We start from the raw sequence: 6,000 nt of genomic DNA on the forward strand, positions 1-6,000 counted from the left end.
GTCTGGCACCATTTCCCACAGTATTCTGGAGAAACTGGCAGCTCATGGCTTATACAGGTGTACAGCTGCATGAAGAACCAGCTGGGTGGCCAAGGTTCAAAGAGTCACAGTGAATGGAGTTCAGTCCAGTTGGCAGCCAGTAATGTACCCCAGCCTTGGGGCCAGTTTTATTTAATATTTTTATCAATGGTCTGAATGAGGGGATTGGGTGTACCCTCACTGAATTTGCAGCTGATACTGTTAGACAGGACTGTTGATGTGCTTGAGGGGTAAGAAGGCTTTCCAATGGGATATGGATTGGCTGGATAGACAGATGAAATCAAATCAGACGCCATTCAACAACACTAAGTGCTGGACAGCACAGTGGGGTCACAACAACCCCGTGCACTTGTGTAAGCTTGGGGAAGAGAGGCTGGAAATCTGCCTGGAAGGAAATGGTTTCAGGGTGCTGGTTGACAACTGGCTAAACATGAGGCTAAACATGAACCAGCAGTGTTTCCATGTGTCCAAAAAGACCAACAGCACCCTGAACTGCAGTTGAAATCATGTAGTCAGCAGTACCAAGGAAGTGACTGTCCCTTTGTATGTGGCACAGGTGAGCCTACACCTCGAGCAGTGTGTTCAGTTTTGGAGCTGTCCCTATGAGAATGACACTAAGTTGCTCAAATGTGCAGAGAAAAGCAATGAAGGAAGTGAAAGCACTAGAAAATGAGACATGCTATGCTTCTTTAGTGTAGAAAAGAGAATGTTGAGAGGTTGCCATGTCATTCTACAATTAGCTGAAAGGAGGTTGCAGCGAGAAGGGTGTTGGTCTCTTTTCTCAGGTGATGAGCAACAGCGTGCAAGGAAATGGCCTCAAGTTATGCCAGGAGAGTTTAGTCAGGATATGAGGAAGAATTGCTTCACATTGAAAGTGGTCAAATATTGGAACAGGACGCCCTAGGAAGCGGTGGAGTCCCCACCCCTGGAGGTATTTAAGAGACTTGTAGATGTGGAACCCAAGCACCAACATATGCTGGGGTAACCAATCTGGGAAGTGGCACTGTAGCAAAGGACTTGAGGGTCCCAGTGGATGTCAAGCTGAACATAAGTGAGAAATCTGGTCCTGAACAAAGAACACAAAAGGTATCATGGGCTCCATTAGGCAAAGGATTACAGCAGGTTGAGGGACATAATGCCCTCTCCTCTGCATTGGTGGGGATGATGCATCCAGTTCTTCCTTTCCCCTCCCACTTCCAAGTACAAGAGAGACATAGAGCTACTGGATAGAGTTCAACAAAAGGCCATTAAGCTGACAAAGGACCTGAACATCTCTCCTGTGAGGAAAGATTGAGAGAGCTGGGACTGTTCAGGGGTGATAATATCAGTGCATACAAATTCCCCAGGGGAGAGTGCAAAGGGTATGGAGTCAGGCTTTTCTCAGTGGTGCTGAGGAATAGGTCAAGAGGTAGTGATCACAGATGGAACAGAAACAGATTCTGTTTGAAAATCGGGAAATACTTCTTTATTGTTCAGGGGACTGGCACAGGCTGCCCAGAGAGGTTGTCTATTATCCCTTTTTGGAGACCCAGACTTTGGGGATCTGGACCAAAAACCATCCAGACATGGTTCTGAGGTGGCCCTGCTGGAGTGAGGGGGATCAGCCAGATGATCTGTAGATGTCCTTTCCAATCCCATCCAGTTCGTGATTTTGCAAATGGTCCTAAACTAGTAATATAGTCTGACATTTCATAGGCTTCTTGTAGTAACTTAGAAGTCCATTGCAGAAAAAAGATGAGATGGTCAGTTTATAAAAATGGTTAGGAGTTAAGATGATATAATATCTTCAGCTGGAAGAGATGCATGAGGATTATCAAGTATAACTCCTGACTCCACACAAAGCAATCTAAGAGTTAAACTAAATCTCTGATGATAGTATTTTCCAAATGTTTCTTGCACATCAACAGTCTTGAGACTGTGTGCTCTTTGCTGGGGAGTCCATTCCATACCCACTTCCCTGTGGGGCAGAAACTTTCCCTACCCCCCCCTAATCCTCCTCAGATGTAGCTCCATGCTGTTCCCTAAGGCCCTGTTGCTATCACATCAGAGAGCAGAGCTCAGCGCTCCCCTTCCCTTCCCATTAGGGATCAGGAGAGTAATGAGGTTATCCCTTAGTCTTCTGTGGTCTGAACAAGTCAAGTGACATCATCTGGTCCTCCTAAATCACACCCTCTCATTGTTTCACCCTCTTTGTTGCTCTCCCTAGGACACATTTTAAGATTTTATATCCTCAGATAACCTCAGAAACATAGTACCTGGCAGCTGTGAGAAGTCACTGATGCAATGTATTTTTCAGGATTAAAAAAAAAAAACAAAAAAAAAAACAACCCAAAAACCATTTTTTTATTCCTGAGTTTGTGATGAAGAACACACAGGTGGTTTAGTTGGAATAAATGTATCTTATTAAAGCCTCTTCTGGTGCTGAGGATGACCTCCAAGCAGTCTAGAAAATACAGTATAGCCTACTCCCTGGGAGTCTAATCCATAAAAAGTGTGGTTGCATTAAAGTGGTACTTAAAGTGAAGAGAAACTGTTGTCTACCAGTCACAATAAATACATAAATAAATAAATAAAATGAAAGAAATCCCAGGTACTGGGACTTATTTGCTGTCAGATTGGTTCATTTTTAAACAACATCAAGTATCAAGAAACAGCAACAACAAAAAAGTAATTCCTGGCATGCTTGATGTATGGTTGCTGCTAGAGAGGAAGCAAGAGAGAAAATCCATGATGTAGAGTAATCTTATATTGATGTGAGGACCTTCAACTGGGTTTACAGGTACCCCTGCAGAAAAAAAAAAAAACAAAAAAAACAACCCATATCAAAATAGCTAATCATCTGGCTGGATTTAGGCTTGTTTAGTAATGAAGAAACTGTGTGAGAGAACTAGAATCACAGTATAATGGAATCCTTAGTGCTGGTGCTAGTGCTCCCTAGAGCTCTTTAAAGGCCATCTAGTGCAACTCCCCTGCAATGAGCAGGGACATGTACAGCTAGATCAGGTTGCCTAAGGCCTGATCCTGCCTCACCTTTAAAGTCTCCAGGTTAATTTATGAAATGGCAGAACATTTCATTTGTAGGACCTCTTAGTCCTCCTACAGGTAAACATAACCCAGCTCCTTTTTTTCCTTTGGCAGTTTTGCCGTCTGAAGTAGCTGGGGATTATTGCAGAGTAAAAGTTGAGTATACCCCAAGGCAGAAGTGCTTTGAGCTCCACTGAAAAAGATCTCAGACAAATTTTGCAGCTTCTCTTATGGCTCTAGGTGATCATTTTTACTTAACGAATGTTACTTTTGGGACAGATCCCTAAGCTGTTTGAAGTGCACATTCCCTTTAGGTGCCAAAAGCTACAGCCATGTACCAGTAGGGTTTGTGCACAGCCTCAAGCAGGCTGAAGGCTGTCCCTGAGCTTGCTTGGGAAGCTAGCAAGAGCTCACCGGCCTCAGCTTCACATTTAACACCAAGAAATTCATACCATTCGGTGGTAGGAAGCAGCAAAGTCACGCTGAAAAATTTTAGATGGGTCCTTTCTGTCCTTTGCCACGGAGGGAGAACATACAGCACGGCCAGGAGATGGCTTTGCAGAGTTCAGCCGCGCGTGGCTGAGGGAAACAGAGGCAGTGAAGGACGCTGGAACGACCAGAACCCACGGGGCCCAGCCACGGCGGGAAACCACTGCCACGGGGAGACGGGCAGCAAAGGCGTGCGGGCTTCCTACAGCCATCCCGAGCTGGGGAGGCTGGGTTGGGGCAAGAGGAGTGAGCGAGGAGTGCGAAGCTGCGCGGGGCGGCTGTGAAGGACCAACATTGCGAGGGCGGGGAGACGCGGGCTCCGCTCCCGCCGAGCGCGGCCGGAGAGGGCTGGTACCTGCGCAGCGGGAAGCCCCCTCCGCCTCACGTCTCGCCCCGCCGGCCGCTCTATAAAGCGGGTGGAACTTGCACTTTGTGCCTGCGTGCGTGCAGCGGAGCGGAGGCGCGGCTGCAGCGGAGGGAGCTGCGGCGGGGGACAGGTGAGGAGCCCGAGGGCTTCGGAGCCTGCGGTGCTGGCGGGCTCCTCTGCAGTTAAGGGCAGCGAGCGGTGCGGGCTGGAGCTCTCCGACCCTCCTCTGAGGGCGGCAAGGCAGAGCACGGTGAGTGGGAAAGCTGCGGGCAGCGGCCGGACCGCCCGCCCTCAGCTCGGCTTGGCGGAGGGGCGGAACGGGGCGCGTTCGTGGCTGTGGAGAACCGCAGCGCCGTGCCCGCAGCCCGGGGTGGGCCCGGCGGCTCCTGCTGCTGTGCGGGAAACTTTGGCTCTGTTGCGTTGGTGATTTGTTAATTAGGAGTCTGAGTGTCAGCGGAGGAGATCGGTGTCATTACAGTTGGCAAAGTTGAGGTGGATCACAGGCGTATTTTAATGTGCTCCTTCAGTGGCTTGTGGTAGTGGGACTATTTTAGATTCCCTGATTGCTGCTGTGAAAACTTGTGTGTAACGCCGACCCTTTGGGACATACCCAGAAAATCTGGCTTTAGCTTGGAAAAAGTGAAGAGTACCTTGCAATAATATCAATTCATAGCATCCTTTACTATGTTCATGTAGTGGAAATGTCTGCACGTTATAACATTGAGTGTTTTGCCCTTTAGTTCTGTGGTTATTTCCATTGTTATGTGTAACAAAGTGCTGTCAGAGTTTTCCCTGGTAATTGGAGTTGGAAGGGACCTTCTTAAAGGCCATCTAGTCCAACTCCCCTGCAGTGAGAAGGGACACCTACAACTCCATCAGTTTTTGCACAGATCAGGAACCAAGGGACACAGAGAAAAAAAAAAAAAAAAGAAGTGCTAGAACTTCTAAGTTCCAGTGGCTTTTCCCACTCTGTTGGCAGCAGGACCTAAGCCAGGATAGGGATCTGGGTTGCTCTGTACTTGCCTGCCAGACCTCAGGATAGGACCCAGCACAGATCCACAGCACTGTCTCACCACTCCTTGGAAACAAACCATCTTTGTCTTCAGAAATTGATTTTCTTTCTACCAGGTACCTTGTGCTTCTTCATCCCAGTCTCCAGGACAACTTTGCCCTTTAAAAATAAAATTAATTTCCCTACAGGCAGAAGAAGTGTTCCTAAAATAAGATTTATACAAGAATGTTAGAAATTCGTGAATCTTCTGCAAGACCAGTTTATAATCTGCAAGATCACTTGTTCCTTGAAGAGCTGTCCCAGCACCAGGCTGGCTCCTGTGGCTCTCCTGATGTCTCAGTAACACATGCAGTTGTTCCTTGCGTCACAGCTACTGAGATTGGAGTATGCATAATCCCAGTTTGCTTAATGTCAGACTGCAATGAATTATCAACTGAGTAAACCTTCTGGGGAGTTTGCTTGAACTGTGACTTTCACTTGAAGTACCTGTAAGTATTTTGCTTTTTTGTTGGGTTGTTGTTAGTGATTTTCTTTTGGTTTTATTTATTTATTTATTTTTTGAGCAGGGTGTGCCCTGTGTAGGTGTATTTCCATTCAGCCAGTGTCATTCTGGTCTTACAGAAGTCTGGCTGCATTTTGTTCCCACAGCAGCATTTTAGGATGACATGGCCCTGTAAGGGATGACACATTCTCCTGTAATGGACAGATTCCATAGATGGAATCATGGTTATGTCACCTAGCTTTCAAGTATATATTCTGCATTGTACTGTTTAATACAGATATGTAACCTTTCAGGTGCAGACAGACCAGGTTCATAGAACATGTGCTACATGTCTTGTGGTCACCTCTTCACCACTGTGAAGGCAAGAGATGCTTACAGATGGCACTTGGTCTATTCTCAGATGAGCACACATGTCTGTGTACTTGCTGTAGATGTGGTAGAAGTAGTCATCAAAAAGGAGTTTCCTTCCAGTAGTGTATTCTGCATCCTGCCTGTCTTCAGGTGCTTGCACCATCCCATCAGCATCCCATCCCTTGGGAGTCAGTCTTGGAGGGCAAAAAAATCCAG

Source organism: Cyrtonyx montezumae, unplaced genomic scaffold (assembly GCF_038088225.1).
Source record: "Cyrtonyx montezumae isolate F1298 unplaced genomic scaffold, pur_monq_1.0 scaffold_34, whole genome shotgun sequence".
NCBI lineage: Eukaryota > Metazoa > Chordata > Aves > Galliformes > Odontophoridae > Cyrtonyx > Cyrtonyx montezumae.